General features: G+C 38.7%; 1 non-coding gene across 1 annotated transcript; it reads right to left on the bottom strand.

The window, feature by feature from the left end:
• Positions 1-11,253: 11,253 nt before the first annotated feature.
• Positions 11,254-11,387, bottom strand: LOC115029485 (small nucleolar RNA SNORA17). The gene has a single exon (XR_003835059.1). It is a non-coding gene; the product is annotated as a small nucleolar RNA SNORA17 (small nucleolar RNA).
• Positions 11,388-21,976: the final 10,589 nt, after the last annotated feature.

Below are 21,976 nucleotides of genomic sequence, written 5' to 3'. Positions count from 1 at the left end.
CTTGGGCCCTCCTTATTAATTAGTGTCTTTGGGGTCTGTAGATTTTTGCATGGTTATCCTGTACTTTATAGCTAGTTAGGAAATCTTAATCAACAGATAATGACTAGAGAAAGTAAACTAATGCTGTGGCTGACCATGTTCCAGAAGTTTCTTTTGAAAGGAGAGGGGTGTGATGTGCTAGAAATCATTATTCTTAATGCTACTATCACCAAAATCCTAACAAGAACCACAAAGTCCCACTCTTATAGATGGCAAATGTACACTTGAAAAATTAACTAGGTGCATCAGTGTCTACATTTTAAAAGAAGGAATACATGAAAGTTGACACTATAATTTCCTTGTTTAGGGATTCAGCTCTGCATGAATTTCATCTATATATTTCTTACTTCCTATACTCCCTAAAGAAATCTATTCCCAAGGTGAACTCTACCCATTCCAAGCTAATTTGGAGAATGGTAGTGTAAAATATTTTTGCTTTTGTTTTTGTTTTTGTTTTGAAATTTTAGCAATAGGTAACAGCTGTTTTATAAGGTGTTAAATGGCTGAAATTATAATTCCATCATACCAGCTGGGGTCCTCTGGTAATTCTCCAGTGAGCTCATGACAGGTCACTTCAGCAACACTAGTGCTAAAGAATAGATACCCTGTTACCACCCTCCTCGCCTCTCTCTGCTTCTTTTTAAGAATTTTAAGTTTTCAAATATTACTTCTTTGTCTTCTACTTATTGAGATATTGCAAGCTATATTTTCCTCGATGCTTGCTCTCCCTGTTTTAAAATACAAGTACCTTTCCATTTTATTTTACAATGGAAACTAGAAAGATGGTTCAGGTCAAGAGTACTGACCTCTCTTACAGATGACCTAAGTTTGGTTTCCCACATTCACATAGTGGCTCACAACCATTTGTAGTGCCAGTTCTAGGGAATCCGATGTCTTCTTCTGGACACTGCAGTCACCCAGTATGCACATGTTACACATCCATATATGCAAGAAAAACATTCATACACATACAACAATTAAATATCTGATAAATCTTGATACAGAGCATGTGTTGGAAATACCTGCTCTAGATCATTCTGATCCATCTAGGCACATGTCCAAGTATACAAATCTCCATTAACTGTTTCCAGATCTGAATGCCTCGGGGTTACATTTGACATAATCTCTTCATACTAATAAATACATTTCCAAATTATTTCTTAAACTCGGAAAGTGAGCTACTTATACCTTTATATAGTTGAAGTCTAATAATTATGTTTCAAGGAATGTAAACTTATTTTAATAATTAGATGTATTTTCCCCTTCATTTCTGTGAATTTACTTTTTCCTCTTTTCATTTTTACTTTTCTTAGAATTTCCTTGAATATCTGAATATACTTAAATGACATGATGTATCAGATAATTTCATAATCTGGAATCCTTACGTTTCTAGTAAAGTACCCTTGGGGGCTCATTCATACCACAGTCATCTCACTGTAATCTCAGCTTTAATTTGAAGGGTTTCCTTGAACTTTGTTACTGAGAAAACATCTCTCATTCTGATATCTATATTTACCTCCAGCAGTGGCTGTGACCATTGTTGGACATTTAAACTATTCTAAGTGGTGTTTTAATTGTTAGGGAGGTTGGTTGTGGTTTGGTCAAAGAACAAACAAAAGAAAAAAATTAGATTCAGTTATTTTTCTAATTCCTCTCTCACCTCTATCCTTGTTTCTCTCCACCTAGTTTTAGGGGGTGAAACTTGGGGGATAAATTGTGTGGGGAAAAAGAATCCACAAAGTAGCAAAGTTAGCAACAAGCTTCAGTAGTTACTCAGGCACTGAAGACTGAAGGAGTTGCAGATTGATGGTGAGGTTCTGCACCAAATCTCAGCGTCTGAGTCCCCATAGCTAGGAGACCATTGGTAAAAAAAAAAAAAAAAAAAAACCTTAGCATATTTGGAGATACCAGGACAATTGAACAATCACTAACAACAGAAGCAGGTGTGGATTAGAGCAGACTATGCCTAGGAGAGAGGCAACATATGCTGTGGTGTTAGACACAGAAAGTACAACTGCCCAATCTCTTGAAGCCAAGAAAATTATGAGTTAGTTTCAAACATGAAACACTGAATTATTTACATTCTGAATAGTTTAGTTTTTCTTTGATTTGATTATGCTTTTTCTTGGTTCTTCCCTTTTGAAATAAGAAAATATTTAATTTTTAAAAGACTTCATGAAGCTCACAGTGAAGAGAAGTTACATATTTTTAAATTGAACTTGGACTTTTCATTTTTTATTAGATATTTTCTTTATTTACATTTCGAATGTTATCCTAGTTTCCCCTCTGAAAATCCCCTATTCCCTCCCCCTCGCCCTGCTCCCCAACCCATCCACTCCCAAGGAACTTGGACTTTTTAAGTTGTTGAAATCATTTTCTTCTTTTACTGAGAAAAAAAAAGGATTATTTTTTCACACAATGTATCCTGATTACAGTTTCCTCTCCCTTTATTCTTACTAATTCCTCTCCCCACCAGTCCACTCAAGGTCCACTCCATTTCTGTCTCTCATAGGAAAAGAACAGGCTTCCAATAGATAACAGTCAAACATACAAAATATAATGATATGAAAAGATGAAGCAAAGCAATCATAGCAAAGTCAGAGAGCCAACACAGAGAAAAGAGTCCCAAGAGCAGGCACAAGAGTAAAAGGCTCACTCATTCACACACTCATGATTCCATAGAAACACTAAGCTAAGAGTTATAATGGATACACAAAGGGCCTGGTGCAGGCCCATGTAGACCCTATGATTGCTGCATCAGTCTCAGAGTTCACAAGCACCTTGCTGCATTGATACGGAGGACCTTGCTCTCCTCGTATCCTCTGTAACCTCTGGCTCTTAGACTCTTTCTCCTTCCTCTACCATAGAATTCTCTGAGCACTGAAGATAGGGATTGGATGGAGACCTCCAATTTACTCTCCCCACATGTCTGACTGTGGGTCTCTACATTTATTCCCATTACTGATGAGGAAGCCTCTTTGATTTTGAATGGATAAATCAATCATCTAGGAGTAGAGCAGACTATCATTAGGAATCATTTCACTGATTTCCTTAGACCAATTGTTTTCAGATTTTACCCTAGGTCTCTCGGTTGTGTAGCCTCTGGTTCTGGTTACCCGAGCAGTGTTTGGGGTGGGTTCGTTCTCATGGAGCAGGCCTTAAGTCAAATCAGCATTATTTGGATATTCCCACAAGTTTTTTGCCCTAGCACATGTTTGCAGGCAGAGTAAATTGTAAGTCAAATGTTTTGTGGTTGGGTTGGTGTCTACATTTCTCTTTCTGTAGCCTGACGAGTACCTTCATGCACCAAGGAGATTAGAACATGAAAGTGAAGTCTCCATTCAAACATCAACTCAACTTTTCCATGTTCATTGTTGTCCTTGGTAACAAAGCCCCACTGTCAGTTTGTGGACAGCAACCTTCTGTCCTAGTAATAGCCTGGGTTGTTTGGGGATTTCAATGTGGAAACAACTTAGATGTCCCTCAACAGAAGACTAAAAGAAAATGTAGTACATTTACACAATGGTGTATTACTCAGCTATTAAAATAGTGACATCATAAATGAGGAGGCAAATGGACAGAAAGGCTGGAATTGGAGGGGCATTTGGAGAATGACATGGAAATCTAATGCAGTGGAAAGTTCTGGGACTCATCTTAATGGGGGCTCTTAGTAAAGCAGATACAGCGTATCAAATAACCATTTCTTGTCATGAAATGAGGCTTCCAGTGTCAGAACTTGATTGCAGTTAGTCATTGGATTTTTTTTAATGGGCATAAAAAAGATAATCTGTGTTTTAGTCTGTGGAGCTAATTTTTTGTGATAAATATTTTTCTTTTAATTACTTGATACTCTTCCCCCTGACTCCAAGAGGAAGTCCCACAACTCTTGCCTGGGCTCCCCACTCCCTGGGGCCTCAAATCTCTTGAGGTTGTGATGCTAATATTAATGTGACAACTTGGCACCCATTAAGAAATAAAAGGTTAGGGTTTAATAGTGATGTGTTATATGTCAAGTTGACAAAGAGTCAATTGTTCTTATGAATTTTTTGTCAGTAACAAGGTAGGGTTAGTGGAGAAAAGATAAACACAGTATAGAAAATCCTCCCATTGCATTGGCCTTCCAGAAAATCTGTGGGGCATTTTCTTGATTAATCACTGATATTGGAGAGCCTATCACACTGTGAATCATCCTATCTCTGGTTAGATGGTCCTGGAATGTATATAATACCGTAATATAAGCCTGGAGAATAAATAACCATACAATATTCCTATATGGTCTTTCCTTGAGTTCCTGCCTCCATGTTCCTTTATTGAGTTTCTTAATGATTTACTTCAGCGATGGAGTATGTATGATCTTACTGTTGTAAAGTGAAATGAACTCTTGTGTCCCCAGTTGCTTTTGACTATGGTGCCTTATTACAAGAATACAAATATAACATAGTCTGATGAGTTTTTCAGCTGAAAAAAATAGAGGCATTTTATGAATGAGAAGTAAAAATACTGTGTTTTAGTTATGATTATATTTTGTTTTATTTTCTTCAAAAATGTGTTTTATCATGCTAATAAGCCAAATGCAATGTTTATGTTATAAACATGCAGAAACTACATTATTCATAGACATGTATAAGAGGTGGATGTATTTCTTGTAGTAAATATAAAAAACAGAGTTTGTAATAAATTTATAATATTTATATATATAAGTATATACATATATATAAATATAAAAACAGAGTTTGTAATAAATATAAGTATAAAAACAGAGATGATTTTGACTAACAAAGTTCAGAATGTTTAGGTTATTACATACCTCTTGATAATGAATATATAAATTGACTTATGCTTGGGTTAAGTTTTTTAAATACACTTCATGAAATACATAAAATTTGTACTTAAAAATGAGCTATTGGTAAGCAATAAATATATAAATGAGAATCACAGCCACAGTGTCTTATTTATTTATTTTTTTCACATGGGATAATTGAAAAGGCCTTTTCCAGTGCCAACCCATATGAAGAGTTTTACATTACTGCCAAGGAGGTGAAGGGAATAGCTCATGATGCAATGACTCAATTTCCTTTAAAGCCCTGGCTCCAGCTTTGAATGAACGTGATTCATACCTGAGAAATCAGGATAATGCAATCATGAGTCCCTGCAGTGCCATTCCTGACCTTTAAAGCCAAAGCACATTTGCAGAATGGAAACCTGAGCTGGCTGGCTGTTTGCAAACACTGGCCTAGAAATGCTCATTGTTCACTGAGACAGTGCCCCTTATCAATATTTCAGAGTCTAATGGAACAGGTGCCCTTTGTAATCAAAGGTCAGGTTAGAGTCTGGGAAAGATAACACTGGAGGAGAGTCACCTTCAGAGTACTAATCCTAACTACCAAAGAACACAAAAGACTTTCACAATAATTTAGAAGGGATTTTCTAGTATCATATCTAACTCAGAAGCTTAAGGAAGGCATAATGTCTCACGTTTCAATTACAAGGGAGGAATGGCATCCACGTGTACATGAATTTGCTATTATGGGGTTATGTAGGTGATCTTATGAATATTTGTCAAACTGGGGCACTACATTTACAGAGCACAAGGATACAGAATTGGAAAGTTAGAAACTGAGGTTGTCTCTCCATGTCATTGCTCCCTCTCTCTTCACATCTCAAGATATTCTCCTCTTTTTCTCCTTGTCACTCCTGCTGCCAAACAGCAGTAGCATGTCACAGCGTACATTGTGGAGTTATATCCAAATGTTCACACCAGTTAATTACCTACCAGAATCTAACCTAGACTTTGAGGTTTATAGTTGAAATTCCTATATTATGAGAGACTATTTGTATCAAAATTTTAATCTTTCCTGTTTTAGTGTTTCAAAACACCAAGTATAAAAGTAAAAAAATATATGACTTCAACTTTAGTTGGCTGTAATCTGCTCGAATTAGTCAAGTAGATGTAGGTTCAAAGTAAATTACTTGTCTGTCACTTGCAGCTAACTAAATGCATTTGTTGCACTGTTCAATAGGGGATTGTTATTGATCTGAAATTTGGGCAAGTTAATTGTGAAACCATTCATAAATAACTACACTACATACCTTTGTTGTAAAAAGGTAAAGAGGTTTAACCTTACAAAAATTGAGGAGAAAGGTTCAGGAAAAGATAATTTCAACCACAAACCAACAAGTAACCTTTCATTAAACTATTTTAACCTTGATATGGATATTTTTCTTTTTTTTCAAAGATATGATATTGCTATGTAGTTCAGATTTGCCTGAAACTAGTCTGTATAGCCCAGGCCTCATACTCACAAGTGCTTGTGCCCTAAGTGTGTGACATTGTGATTAGCCTTTTCTATCTGATACAAAGATGGAATTAAACTCATGTAATAGCAAATTATTGAGCAGTTTACTAAATATCAGATGGGTAAGAGGTCTAGGACTATCATGATGTTGATGATGATGATGTTGATGATGATGATGATGATGGAGCAGTAATAATTGTAAAAAAAAAAAGCAGTCATTATATGTAGCACCATAATCTAGTGATAAGGTGTAGTCTACCTCTAGATTTAGTCTAAATCATACACTGAGAGCAGTAACAATCTCAAAGAACATATCAACTTTTAACTCATGGTGCACTCAAATCTGCTGCTTTCAGACAGTCTTCCCTTATTCAATTCTGAGAGTTATTCATGAAAACATTTAAAATTGGGAACAATTTGTCACTTCCATCCATGTGACATCACGTCTCTTCTCAAAAACACTTGAGGTTTTCTGGAACATTTCAAATTTCTGATTCTTAGCATAAGTTATTCAACTTGTGTTATTTTTTTCTAAAGAAAATTCAGTAAAAAGAAATTCCATATTCTGGGGAGCTCCACGTGAAAATAGAAAAGAATCATGGTAGAGAACCCCAGGTAGGTTAGAAAAAAAGAATTTTTGTGGATACCTCTAGGAATCTGTTGACTCACAAAATATTCTGACCACAGACATATGTGTTTTCACAGAATTTGTCAGTTCTTATCAGTTCAAATTATAGGTTTATAAGGATCTTTACATGTAATCTCCATTGGCTTGCTCTCTTCTTCTCAGTCTGTTGACACTGGTTACACTGGCTTCTTGCCTCCCAATATAGCTCTAACATGGTCCCCATGCCCTGCATTGCAAGATCTGCCTTTCCCCTTCTACACGGATGGAAGCCTACTCAACTCTTCAAGATGAAATCTCCAATCTATACAAAAAGTTCTCCAACCCACAAAAGGGACTTGGTGTTCCCTCACCCATGATTTGCATAGTGAATCTTTAGACAGATTCTAATGTATCAACCAGATAACTGACCTCAGCCAAAAGTGGATGGTACCTCACGTTCATTCCTAATAAAGCAGCAAGCATGGGACCTACACGAGCCTCCAGTAAGCCTTTTGTTTCTATATAACTATTAGCTAAGTGGTTTTATGGGGTCCCTCACCATGAGAACAAGAGGGTCTGCTTTTGGGACTCTTTCACTCCTGTTGAGCTGCCATGTCTGACTTCGATATGATAGTTTTTTACTTCATCTTATGTTTTATCTTTTCCTGTTTGTCATCTCTTTTTTTTCTAATGAGAGACAGAAAGGGAATGGGGGAAGAGGGGAGGTGGGAAGGACTTTGGAGAAGAGGAAAAGCAACTACAAGCAATTATGCAATATATATATATATTATATATATATTAATATTGTATGAGGAAAGAGTCTATTTTCAATAAAAGGAGGAAGTAGAAAAAACAGACTATAAACAAGGTTGTCTTCTGTAATGGCAATGGCTACTGTCCTTCAAATAGTCCCTTCTCGATTTGTGAAATATTTATAATTGATTTTTTAAAAATCACAGAATATGAGCTTGATCAAAAAAAAAAAAAAAAAAGAATCATTGCTCTCCTCCAACTAGCCCCTTGCCATCTTAGTTTTTGCTATAGCCTTAGATATGTTCTCTTTGGTTGTTGGACTAACTCTGGTTGTCCATGGACCTTAGCTTGCTAGCTTCTCCTTCTTCCTGGACCCTTAGTGATAATAAGCAGTAAGCCCCGGCCATCTTCTGGTGAAGATTGGACTATGTGAAGCTAAACTAAACGGAATCACTTCAATCACTTCCCATTTTAGCAGAATCAGTAAAACAACTAAATTAACATAGACATGATTAAACAACAAGATTTTACTGTCTGACTTTACTAAATTGGAGTAAGTTATCATTCTAATAAAGCTAATGGATGTAAATATATGCAGACATTTTAAAATAATTGTGAAAACTTTCCCTTGCCTCATAGACTAGAAAAGTGACTATTACCTTAAAATTATAAATATGAGACATAGAAGAATATGTCCAAATATCAATAAAAATCAGGTTAAAATCAATACAAAATAAGTTAAGGCAAAGGTAAAATAACTGTGTACTATTTTAATGAGAGTGCTTTTGTGATTTTTTTATTAAAATGGCTAGCATTATCCAACTCATAATTTTTATATTGCTGTCTTGTATTTGCATGAAATATTAACTACATTAATAAAATTTGAATAAGAACATAAACCCTTTGCTGTGCATATTTTACTTTTATAATGACATCATCTAAATCAGTGGTTCTCAAACTTCCTAATGACGCAACTACCCTTACAACTTTATTCTAATGTTATGGTGACCCCCCCCCCCACCATAGAATTGTTCCAAGCTACCTCATGACTGTAATTTTACCATAGTTATGAATTGTAATGTAAATTCCGATGTGCAGGATGGCTAATAAGAGACCTCTGTTAAAGGGTCATTTCACCCTCTCAAGGGAGTCAGAACCAACAGATTGGGAACCAGTAGTCAATCTTTTTTAAACTTTCAATCCAACCCCACTCATGTACCTCCCCTGTACCTTTGCAATACCCCTAAACAGTTAATATATATATATATATATATATATATATATATATATATATATATATATATATATATATTGGAAGCTGTAGGTCACAGGGTGTCTCATATTATACCCTATTGTCACTACATCTTTGCCTGCAAATGTTCATTGCAGTGACTCATTGCTCTGACACAAGGCTTTCTGGCCTCTGCTACTCTATTAACACTGGGACCTTATTGGAACTTTTCAGATATGCTCTTGGGACCCCGTGTCGTGACGATACTGCAGTACTGGTTCTGTACTGGTCTTTTCATATATTCTAGCAGTTAATTGATGGAGTAGATGTTGGAGAATGCAAATTCAAAGTGCTGGATCTTAGCCTGAGAGGAATGTGAGCTAGCCAAGCCCCTCCGTCTTACCTAATCACTGCAACCAGACCAGTGCTACCCTGATGCCGAAGCAAGGTGTGGGACCTGCTCTCCTAAGTGTTCTTAGGACTGGGCCAGTTCTCCCACTCTCGGGACCATGGGGCTATCTCAGCCACCTGTCAAATAGGTGAAGAGGGATGAGAATGAAGGGAATGCCATCTTTCTTCATCTGCATCAACACACAGCAGACAAGAGGCATGTCCAGTTCTCCCGTGTGCATGCTCTTGGGGCTTGCTCAATCACAACCCCCACATCCAGCACCAGCTCTCCTATGCTGTCTAGGGGAGGGTCCTACATTAGGCGAGGGGCAGGTCCAGCTCTCCTGCTCTGATGACATTGGGGCCATGTTGCCTGCCTGCAGTAGGTGGCAAAGGGTGGGGGAAACACCTCTTCACTGCCTATATTCATGGCAACCTTCACTCATACCCACAGAGCCAGTGTGCTCTCTCTCTCTCTCTCTCTCTCTCTCTCTCTCTCTCTCTCTCTCTCTCTCTCTCTCTCTCTCTCTCTCTCTCTGCCTTGTCTTTGGAGGTAATAGATCCCTGCTACTGTAGGGCCACAGACTCAGGCATGGTCCCTGATGGCAGCTCAGGCCAAGACCTCACCATGGTCCCAGGTGTCACTGGCTACTCCCATCAGGTTGTTCCTCAATATTCTAGAGTCTCCATTTCTGCTTCTTGTCACTGTGCCCACATCCTTCTGTTTCTCTTTCTCTCCCATTTCTCCAACACTTACTTCTCTTTTTAGTGGTGCCCAAGGTCTCTGAGTGTCTTGAGTTCTCTCAGGAATGCTCTCAGGAATGTTCTCAGGAATGCTATCCCATGCTTGTGCACGCTATGGCACAGAGCAGGAGTCATCTCAGGCATTGTCTGCCCTCCCCTACCAAAGGCCTCTGTGGCACGGGACTGGTGCTCAACTCAGGCTAGCTTCCTGCCTGGTGGTCATCTTGGGCTTGCTCCTTGCCTAGGCAAGCCAAGTGACCCCATGAGAGGATCCTCTATCCTTGGCTAACTCTTACCTAGGGATTGCAGTCCCAGGTGGGGTTCTTCTAGTATCCAGCTTGCTTATTACCCTGGAAGACCATCTGGTCTTGTGTTGTATCAGCCTGGTGGTTGTCTCAGGCCAGCTCCCTGTCCAGGCCCTCCTGTTCCTGTGGGCATAAATACTTTGCAACCTACTTTCAATGGGGTTTGACCTTTCCTCTATCCCACCAGGAGAGGTAGTGGAAGAGAAAAGTTATTAGGATTTGAGGGAAGTTGGCCTGTTCAACAGAAGGTCTTTGGGGGAGAGCTCAATCTACTTGGGCAGTAGTTCAGTCCTGTAGCAAAAACCAAACACAATTTAGCAGCTGTAGATCAGTCCTCTAGGCAGGAAGACCCTGACAACAACCAGCAGCCACAGTCTAGACCTTTCAGCAAGCAGTCACCAGGCAGCTGAAGTTTGATCCTGAAGAAGCTACCAGGCTGGCCACCTGGCCTGAGGCAAGGCCGAGGATGCAACAACTGGCCACAAGAACCTCGGGAACAGTTCCTGGGCAAGTTTCTCTCAATGTCAGAGTTACCACAAGCTGAGTTCAACAACGCTATTTACGTAAGCTTAAACCAGTACCTGCATGTATTTAGCTAAGAATAGAGAGACAGGGCAAACCAAATCAAGCTCAATGCTTGTCTTCCACTGTCTGTTGGGTCCATTTATAGTCCTTCATTTCAGATCCTTTCACATGTTTGCTATATCCAAACATCCTTTCACCTGTGTCTGCTTCAGGAAGAAGTCTTTCACTTGTCTGTTTTAGCAAGACATCCTTCTCCTGTGTATCCCATCAAAACATCATTTGGCATAAGTAACTTTCTAAAGAACTAGAAATTTCCACTTCAGGTTTCAGGCTGGTAGTCTTCTCAGGTTTGCTCTTTTTCAGAGAGTTAAGCTACTAATTATGTAGATGTTCATAGGTCAGAACACTGAGCATAGATATAGCCTTTCTCCCATCTGTCACCTACGAACATGTACGTGACACAGCAGACATACCTGCAACAGCTCTATAAAGTCAAGGCAAATATTGCTAAAAAGGTCTGTGTGGAATGTGGGCTCATCAATGCCCTGGAATTTTAACCTATCCAGATGACTGCTCTGTAAAAGAATCACAATCAAAGATGTCCTAGGTCTGTGGGATCCTTCGGGAATGCAGGCATACCTTTAGTACACACTTTTAAGTCCTAACAGTGGAGGAGAAAAAAAACATGTCTGTGTGTGTGTGTGTGTGTGTGTGTGTGTGTGTGTGTATTCACATATATATTTTTTTCACCATAATCCAACACATTTTCACCCTGGTCAGACTTCTCAGCTTGCAGAGTAAAAAAAAAAAAAAAAAAAAAAAAAAAAAAATCACACTTACCATGCACCATATGCTATTTCCAATATTAATCTCTCAAGTTCCCAGCATGAGACATTTACTTTCTAAAATAAATCATGTTGTATAATTAATTATTCTCCCTATAGATGCAAGATAAAAATTCAGGGACTTCTCAAAGATTTTCTTTATGCATCATAACATTTGTTTCATATGAGGTTGTTCTGTGATAATATGAATACATCTGGCCAATGATGTCTTGAAATGAAAAAAATAATAAACTTATTTTATTTTATAGAAAGAACTACTGTTTCTTTCTAACATTTTGGTTAAATTCTAAGAATTGAAGATGAAAGTAACAATTAGAAGAGATATTGGCTACCCAACTACACAGTCCGTCTTTACAATTTCTGTATCAAAAATAATTATATTTCAAATTGTTTACCTTGTTTGGTTTGCAATGTGTTTGTTCTGTACAGTATAAGAAGGTTATATATCTTATATTTGCATGATCCTTGAAAGACAATAATGCATTTTTAATTCTTCATTTGGAGCTAATAAAACTCGGAAAGAATGTTTATTTGAAGTACATTTTTCTGTATTATACAAGGCTAACAATGATTTTATATCTTAAAAATAAAGCAAACAATAGCAGACACGAATAATGCTATCAAAGCTATTATGCTCACAGGGAGTAATTTTGTGAACCGAGAGTGTCTAAAGCTCCACTGTAGAAAGGAATGGGGAAAAAAATTGATAAGACCAGGAGAGAAAAATGGCTCCCTCCCCATCACTTCATCTTCTTATCTTTTTTCCCTTTTTTATTATTAGGTATTTATTTCATTTACATTTCCAATGCTATCCCAAAAGTCCCCCACATGCGCCCCCACCACCCACTTCCACTTCTTGGCCCTGGCGTTCCCCTGTATTGATGCTTATAAAGTTTGCACGAACAATGTGCCTCACTTTCCACTGATGGCCTACTAGGCCATCTTCTGATACATATGCAGCTAGAGACAAGAGCTCCAGGGTTTTGGTTAGTTCATATTGTTGTTCCACCTATAGGGTTGCAGATCCCCTTTAGCTCCTTGGTTACTTTCTCTAGCTCCTCCATTGGGGGCTCTATGATCCATCCAATAGCTGACTGTGAGCATCCACTTCTGTGTTTTCTAGCCCCAGCATAGCCTCACAAGAGACAGCTATATCAGGGTCCTTTCAGCAAAATCTTGCTAGTGTATGCAATGGTGTCAGCATTTGGAGGCTGATTATGGGAGGGATCCCCAGATATGGCAGTTTCTAGATGGTCCATTCTTTCCTCTCAGCTCCAGAGTTTGTCCCTGTAACTCCTTCCATGGGTGTTTTGTTCCCAATTCTAAGAAGGGGCAAAGTGTCCACACTTTGGTCTTCATTCTTCTTGAGTTTCATGTGTTTTGCAAATTGTATCTTATATCTTGGGTATTCTAAGTTTCTGGGCTAATATCCACTTATCAGTGAATACATATTGTGTGAGTTCTTTTGTGATTGGATTACATCACTCAGGATGATGCCCTCCAGGTCCATCCATTTGCCTAGGAATTTCATATATTCATTCTTTTTAATAGCTGAGTAGTACTCCATTGTGTAAATGTACCACATATTCTGTATCCAATCCTCTGTTGAGGGGCATCTGGGTTCTTTCCAGCTTCTGGCTATTATAAATAAGGCTGCAATGAACATAGTGGAGCATGTGTCCTTCTTACCGGTTGGGACATCTTCTGGATATATGCCCAGGAGAGGTATTGCTGGATCCTCTGGTAATACTATGTCCAATTTTCTGAGGAACAGCAGGACTGATTTCCAGACTGCTTGTGTAAGCTTGCAATCCCACCAAAAATGGAGTTGTGTTTTCCTTTCTCCAATGGTTTTAGCTCCCTTGTCAAAGATCAAATGACCATAGGTGTGTGGGTTCATCTCTGGGTCTTTAATTCTGTTCCATTGGTCTACTTATCTGTTGCTGTACCAGTACCATGCAGTTTTTAAAACAATTGCTCTGTAGTAGAGCTTTAGGTCAGGCATGGTGATTCCACCAGAGGTTCTTTTATCCTTGAGAAGAGTTTTTGCTATCCTAGGTTTTTTATTATTCCAGACGAATTTGCAGATTGCCCTTTCTAATTCATTGAAGAATTGAGTTGGAATTTTGATGGGGATTGCATTGAATCTGTAGATTGCTTTTGGCAAGATAGCCGTTTTTACAATGTTGATCCTGCCAATCCATGATCATGGGAGATCTTTCCATCTTCTGAAATCTTCTTTGATTTCTTTCTCCAGAGACTTGAAGTTCTTATCATACAGATCTTTCACTTCCTTAGTTAGAGTCACACCAAGGTATTTTATATTATTTGTGACTATTGAGAAGGGTGTTGTTTCCCTAATTTCTTTCTCAGCCTGTTTATTCTTTGTGTAGAGAAAGGCCATGGACTTGTTTGAGTTAATTTTTTATCCAGCTACTTCACCGAAGCTGTTTATCAGGTTTAAGAATTCTCTGGTGGAATTTTTAGGATCACTTATATGTACTATCATACAGTCTGCAAAAAGTGATATTTTGACTTCTTTTCCAATTTGTATCCCCTTGATCTACTTTTGTTGTCTAATTGCTCTGGCTAGGACTTCAAGCACAATGTTAAATAGGTAGGGAGAGAGTGGACAGCCTTGTCTAGTCCCTGATTTTAGTGGGATTGCTTCCAGCTTCTCAGCATTTACTTTGATGTTGGTGACTGGTTTGCTGTAGATTGCTTTTATCATGTTTAGGTATAGGCCTTGGATTCCTGATCTTTCCAAGACTTTTATCATGAATGGGTGTAGGATTTCTCAAATGCTTTCTCCGCATCTAACAAGATGATCATGTGGTTTTTGTCGTTGAGTTTGTTTATATACTGGATTATGTTGATGGATTTCCATATTTTGAACCATCCCTGCATCTCTGGGATGAAATCTACCTGGTCAGGATGGATGATTGTTTTGATGTGTTCTTGGATTCGGTTAGCAAGAACTTTATTGAGGATTTTTGCATCGATATTCATAAGGGAAATTGGTCTGAAGTTCTCTATCTTTGTTGGGTCTTTTTGTGGTTTAGGTATCAGAGTAATTGTGGCTTCATAGAATGATTTGGGTAGAGTACCTTCCGTTTCTATTTTGTGGAATAGTTTGTGAAGAACTAGAATTAGGTCTCCTTTGAAGATCTAATAGAACTCTGCACTGAACCCATCTGGTCCTGGGCTTTTTTTGGTTGGGAGACTATTAATGACTGCTTCTTGTTCTTTGGGGGATATAGGACTGTTTAGATCATTAACCTGATCCTGATTTAACTTTGGTACCTGGTATCTGTCTAGAAACATGTCCATTTCATCCAAGATCTCCAGGTTTGTTGAGTATAGCCTTTTGTAGAAGGATCTGATGGTGTTTTTTATTTCTTCAGAAATTGTTGTTATGTCTCCCTTTTCATTTCTGATTTTGTTAATTAGGATGCTTTCCCTGTGCCCTCTAGTGAGACTGGCTAAGGGTTGATCTATCTTGTTGATTTTCTCAAAGAACCAGCTTGTCCTTAGATGGATTCTTTGAATAGTTCTTGTTTCCGCGTGGTTGATTTCTCCCCTGATTTTGATTATTTCCTGCCATCTACTCCTCTTGGGTGAATTTGCTTCCTTTTGTTCTAGTGCTTTTAGGTGTGTTGTCAAGCTGCTAGTGTGCGCTCTCTCTAGGTTCTTTTGGGAGGCACTCAGAGCTATGAGTTTCCCTCTTAGAAATGCTTTCATTGTGTCCCATAGGTTTGGGTATGTTGTGGCTTCATTTTCATTAAACTCTAAAAAGTCCTTAATTTCTTTCTTTATTCCTTCCTTGACCAAGGTATCATTGAAAAAAGTGTTGTTCAGTTTCCATGTGAATGTTGGCTTTCTATTATTTATTTTGTTATTGAAGATCAGCCTTAATCCATGGTGATCTGATAGGATGTATGGGATAATTTCAATATTTTTGTATCTCTTGAGGCTTGTTTTGTGAGCAATTATGTGGTCAGTTTTGGAGAAGGTACCATGAGATGCTGAGAAGAAGGTATATTCTTTTGTTTTAGGATAAAATGTTCTGTATATATCTGTTACACCCATTTGTTTCATAACTTCTGTTAGTTTCACTGTGTCCCTGTTTAGTTTCTCTTTCCATGATCTGTCCATTGGTGAAAGTGGTGTGTTGAAGTCTCCCATTAAAATTGTGTGAGGTGCAATATGTGCTTTGAGCTTTACTAAATTTCTTTAATGAATGTGGCTGCCCTTGTATTTGGAGCAAAAATATTCAGAATTGAGAGTTCCTCTTGGACGATTTTACCTTTGATGAGTATGAAGTGCCCCTCCTTTTATTTTTAATGACTTTGGGTTGGAAGTTGATTTTATTAGATATTAAAATGGCTACTCCAGCTTGTTTCTTCAGACCATTTGCTTGGAAAATTGTTTTCCAGCCTTTCATTCTGAGGTTGTGTCTATCTTTTTCCCTGAGATGGGTTTCCTGTAAGCTGCAATATATTAGGTTCTGTTTGTGTAGCCAGTCTTTTAGTCTATATCTTTTTATTGGGGAATTGAGTCCATTGATATTAAGAGATATTAAGGAAAAGTAATTGTTGCTTCCTATTATTTTTTTGTTGTTAGAGTTGGCATTCTGTTCTTGTGGACATCTTCTTTTTGGTTTTTTGAAGGACTACTTTCTTGCTTTTTCTAGGATGTGGTTTCCGTCCTTGTATTGTTTTGTTTGTTTGTTTGTTTGTTTGTTTCTGTTATAATCCTTTGAAGGGATGGATTCGTGGAAAGATAATCTGTGAATTTGGTTTTGTCCTAGCAAACTTTGGTTTCTCCATCTATGGTAATTGAGAGTTTGGCTGGGTATAGTAACCTGGGTTGGCATTTGTGTACTCTTAGTGTCTGTATAACATCTCTCCAGAATCTTCTGGCTTTTGTAGTCTCTGGTCAAAAATCTGGTGTAATTCTGATAGACTTGCCTTTATATGTTACTTCACATTTTTCCCTTACTGCTTTTAATATTCTATCTTTATTTAGTGCATTTGTTTTTCTGATTATTATGTGTCGGGAGGAATGTCTTTTCTGGTCCAGTCTATTTGGAGTTCTGTAGGCTTCTTGTATGTTATTGGGCATTTTTTTCTTTATGTTTGGGAAGTTTTCTTCTATAATTTTGTTGAAGATATTTGCTGGCCCTTTGAATTGAAAACCTTCATTCTCATCTACTCCTATTATCCGTATGTTTGGTCTTATCATTGTGTCCTGGATTTCCTGGATGTTTTGAGTTAGCATCTTTTTGGATTTTGCATTTTCTTTGATTGTTGTGCTCATGTTCTCTATGGAATCTTCTGCACCTGAGATTCTCTCTTCCATCTCTTGTATTCTGTTGCTGATGCTCACATCTATGGTTCCAGATTTCATTCGTAGGGTTTCTATCTCCACGGTTGCCTCACTTTAGGTTTTCTTTATTGTGTCTACTTCCCTTTTTAGGTCTAGTATAATTTTGTTCATTTCCATCACCTGTTTGGATGTGTTTTCCTGTTTTTCTATAAGGACTTGCAAGTCTTTAGCAGTGTTCTCCTGTATTTCTTTAAGTGAGTTATTAAAGACCTTCTTGATGTCTTCTACCATCATCATGAGATATGCCTTTAAATCCGGGTCTAGGTTTTCAGGTGTGTTGGGTTGCCCTGGACTGGCTGAGGTGGGAGTGCTGGGTTCTGATGATGATGAGTGGTTTTGGTTTCTGTTAGTAAGATTCTTAAGTCTGCCTTTCACCATCTGGTAAAATCTGGAGTCAGTTGTTATAGTTGTCTCTGATTATAGCTTGTTCCTCTCATGATTCTGTTATTCTCTACCAGCAGACCTGGGAGACTAGCTCTCCCCTGAGTTTCAGTGGTCAGAACACACTCGCTGCAGGCAGGCTCTCCTCCTTTATAGAAGGTGCACAGATATCTGGTGTTCGGACTTTCCTCCTGGCAGAAGATGAAGGCCTGAAACAGGACCTGTCCCAGAAGCTGTTAGCTTCTATAGTCCACACTCTCACTTGTGCAGACTAGTCTCATTTGAGTCTGGGAACCAAGATGTCTCCAGCAGATGCTCCAGCAAAGCCCTCCCGGGTTGGACATCCACCTATCCTCTGGCAGGGAAGGTGCCCAGATCTCATCTCCTTATCTTAAACTTGTCATTTGTCATGCTGACTTTCTTTGTCTCCTGCTCCTCTTTTCAACAACTCAAATAGGATGCTGAGATTGAGTCTGTACATGATTCATGAAGCATATATAACCTAGTATGACAGATTATTCCAGGGAGCACCCTCAAGACAAGTATCTAAAGCCATGGATAAGATTTTTAGCAACAAATATCCCCAGAATGTAAGACATTTATGCCATCTCCTTAATTGGTAGGAAAAGTCACACTGTGAGAAAGAGTATTTTCTCCATGTAGATCCACAAATACTACTTTAAACATACTTTACGTGTAGTTTTAAATTATCTTACAAAAAGCTTCCCATAATGCTCTGTGTGTGTGTGTGTGTGTGTGTGTGTGTACATGAGTATGTGTTTGTATGTGAAAAGTGTTCTCAAATACTCCACTCAGACCATCATCACAGATGTGAGTATCAGTGAATACCGTGCATGAGAAATGAGCATCATGGACCTTTCCATAGCCAATGAAGCCATAGACATAAAGACTCAGTAGAGAAGCAAGACAATCTTTCACATAATAGATAATCACAAGTCACCCAGTTAGGGGCCATTCCTGGGTACAAAACAGGGACACTGTATAATGGTAAGTTCAATTTTCATCTGCTGTCAATTAATGTAGTTCAGGTCTTAGCTTGGGATTCTTGCTATTTGCATGCCTTGGGATAGAATATACTTCCAAACTTCAGGCTTGTGGAACCAAGGCTTGAGGACTCACGACCCTCAGCCTGTAAGAGACACAAGCCTGACAGTAGTCTTTCCTTCACCCATCTCTTTATAACAGTTGAGAGTCACATAAGATCATCTCTAAGGTGTCTTCCAGTCCTGGAAGTATTGGCTTTTTTTTCTATGTTTCAATCATTTTTTTCGTACTATTTTTTAGAGGTCAGTACTTCTTAAGGTCATCCCAGCCACAGAATTCTGAAAATAGGGGCTCGTTGTAACCGCAGAATTAATCTAGCCATAAAAATAGACAGAGGTCAGCATAGTATTGAGCCTAAAAGGAAAAAGTGAGGGAGGCTGTGATGAGAAAATTATACCTGACCTCACCTCGCTATTTCCTTTGGCTTTGGTTTTTATAGGATGCTATATTTCCGGAGGAGCCATTCATATTTGCTGCAGGTAAATGCCTGCGTTCTGAATTTATTGAGACAGGCAGCCGAAGGTCAAGGTACAGGCCAAGGGTAACTAAAGCAGAGAAACACCGTGTTTAAGAGTGATGGAGACAAATGCCAACCATGGGCTCGGCATGCACTGTGGGTGCAGAAGAGAGAAACACCTGCAGAAAAATAATGATTCTGAGCAAAATGTTCTCAGTACCCCAGCTTTTAAAGTGGACCCTGCTTGCTTGAAAGGTTTCTGAATAAACTGAGTCTTTAAGTTTATGAAGCACTGTACTGGAAAATTATAATCATTTAATTAACTAATTTTAGAGCAGAAAGCATAGTTTTCTATGATACAAAAACATTCTCTAGACAGGAAATAAGAGGTTAGCTGACCTCTCCAGGAATATGTTTTCTTTTTCCTAATATAACACATCATATCTTCCATTTGAATTTTTTCTCATATCTTACTAAGTCGGTGAAAATAAACCTCTTTTGTAATAGAGGTACACAACACAGATCATGGAATTTGAGTGTGTTTTCTTTCTATGTAAGCACTGGAAGATGTAGATGAGAATGTTCTTGCTATTTAATCTGTAATAGAATATAAAATTGTTTTTCCTGGTTTGTAAAGTTTTCAAAGCACATGGAAATAAGATACAGCATTGATATGAAAGGTAAATTGACTTTTGCATATGAGCTCATAATTCCAGTGTGGTGGTCCAAAGATATTGGTGTTTAACTTGCATATTAACATGTTGCTCAAGGAATACAGTTTGTAATGCATGCAAGAATTTGGGGCCACCATCATAGAAAACACAAGCATCATTTTCTTTTGAAAAGGTTTTCTTTTGAAACAGTTGTAGATTGGTATGCAATTACAAGAAATAACAGGCCTGTCATTTGTCCTAGTTTTCTCCAGTGGCTATGTGATTAATATAACAATTTGGGTATCATTGGTGCAATGTATGGAACTTCTATAAACTTTAATTTTATTCGTTCCTGTGATTTTTCTGTTTGCATTTTTGTAGTCATAAAATTTTTTGCAACCTACTTCTAATTAGAGCTCAACTTCTCCTCTTAGCCACCACTCAGCAGAGGAAGTAGAAAAGAAAAGTTGTTAGGATATTGTACTGGCTATTTTTGTGTCAACTTGACACAGCTGGAGTTATCACAGAGAAAGGAGCTTCAGTTGAGGAAATGCCTCCATGAGATCCAACTGTAAGGCATTTTCTCAATTAGTGATCAAGGGGGAAAGGCCTCTTGTGGGTGGGACCATCCCTGGACTGGTAGTCTTGGGTTCTATAAGAGAGTAGGCTGAGCAAGCCAGGGGAGGCAAGCCAGTAAAGAACATCCCTCCATGGCCTCTGCATCAGCTCCTGCTCCCTGACCTGTTTGAGTTCCAGTCCTGACTTCCTTTGGTGATGAACAGCAGCATGGAAGTGTAAGCCAAATAAACCATTTCCTCCCCAACTTGCTTCTTGGTCATGATGTTTGTGCAGGAATAGAAACCCTGACTAAGACAGATATGGAGGAAGTGGATCTGTTCAGCAATAGTTCTTTGAGAGTGAGAGTTCTTGGGCAGCAGTTCAGTCCTGCCACAAACATCAAATACAACTCAGCAGCTGCAGACCAGGCAGGAAGGACTCTAGGCAGGAAGATCCTGACACAAACCAGCAGCTACAGTCCAGTCCTTTCAGCAAGCAGACACCAGGAAGCTGTAGTTAAATCCTGAAGAAGCTGCCAAGCTTACCATCCAGCCACAGGCAAGGCTGCAGAAAGAGCAAGCTGCATTGGGAACCTCACCAGCAGTTCTTGGGCAATTTCTTTCTATGTAGGCATTATCACAATTTGTAAATCAATACAGGCATGTTTTTAGTGAAGAATAGTGAATTTCATGAAGTCATTGGTTTTAGTAGCTGAGTAGTACTCCATTGTGTAAATGTATCATATTTTCCATATACATTCCTCTACTGAGATACATCTGGGTTCTTTCCAGCTTCTGGCTATTATAAATAAGGCTGCTATGAACATAGTGGAACATGTGTCCTTGTTAGGGGACCACCTGCTCATCTCCAAATTTTTAACCCAGAATGGCTCATGTCTAAAGAAAATACAGGTTACAAAGTGTGGAGCAGAGACTGAAAGAAAGGTCATCCAGAGACTGCCCCACCTGGGGATCCATCCCATATACAGACACTAAATCCAGACACTATTGCTGATGCTAAGAGGTGCTTGATGACAGGAGCCTGATATGGATGGCTCTTGAGAGGCTCTGCCAAAACCTGACAAATACAGATGTGGATGATCATAGCCAACCATTGGAGTGAGCATGGGGAGTCCAATGGAGGAGCTAGGGAAAGAACTGAAGGAACTGAGGGGGTTTGCAACCCCATAGGAAGAACAACAATATCAACCAATCAGACCCCCAGAGCTCCCAGGGACTAAATCACCAGTCAAGATGTATATGTAGCTGAGGATGGCCTTAACTGGCATCAATGGGAGAAGAGGCCCTTGGTCCTGTGAAGACTCTATGCCTCAGTGTAGGGGAATGCCAGGGCAGTGAGGTGGGAGTGGGTGTGTGAGGGAGGGAGCACCCACATAGAAGCAGAGGGAGTGGGTATGATTAGGGGATCGGGGTGGGGAAAGCAGGAGAGGGTATAACATTTGAAATGTAAATAAATAAAATATCAAATGGGAAAAAAAGAATAGCAAGATGGAACAAACCACACCAAAGCTCAGTGCTGTCTTCCACTATCTATTTATACTCCTTCATCAAGAATCTTTTCATGTGTTTGCTATATCCAAACATCCTTTCACCTGTGTCTACTTCAGGAAAACAGTCTTTTATGTGTTTGCTTTAGCAAGACATACTTTCACCTCTGTGCCCCAGCAAAACATCATTTGGCATAAATAACTTTCCAAAAGAATTAGAAGTTCCATTTCA

Source organism: Mus caroli, unplaced genomic scaffold (genome assembly GCF_978045245.1).
Source record: "Mus caroli unplaced genomic scaffold, Mus_caroli_1 scaffold_16, whole genome shotgun sequence".
Taxonomy (NCBI): domain Eukaryota; kingdom Metazoa; phylum Chordata; class Mammalia; order Rodentia; family Muridae; genus Mus; species Mus caroli.
The sequence above is the reverse complement of the archived record's forward strand: the minus strand, read 5'-3'. Positions and strand labels throughout refer to the sequence as shown.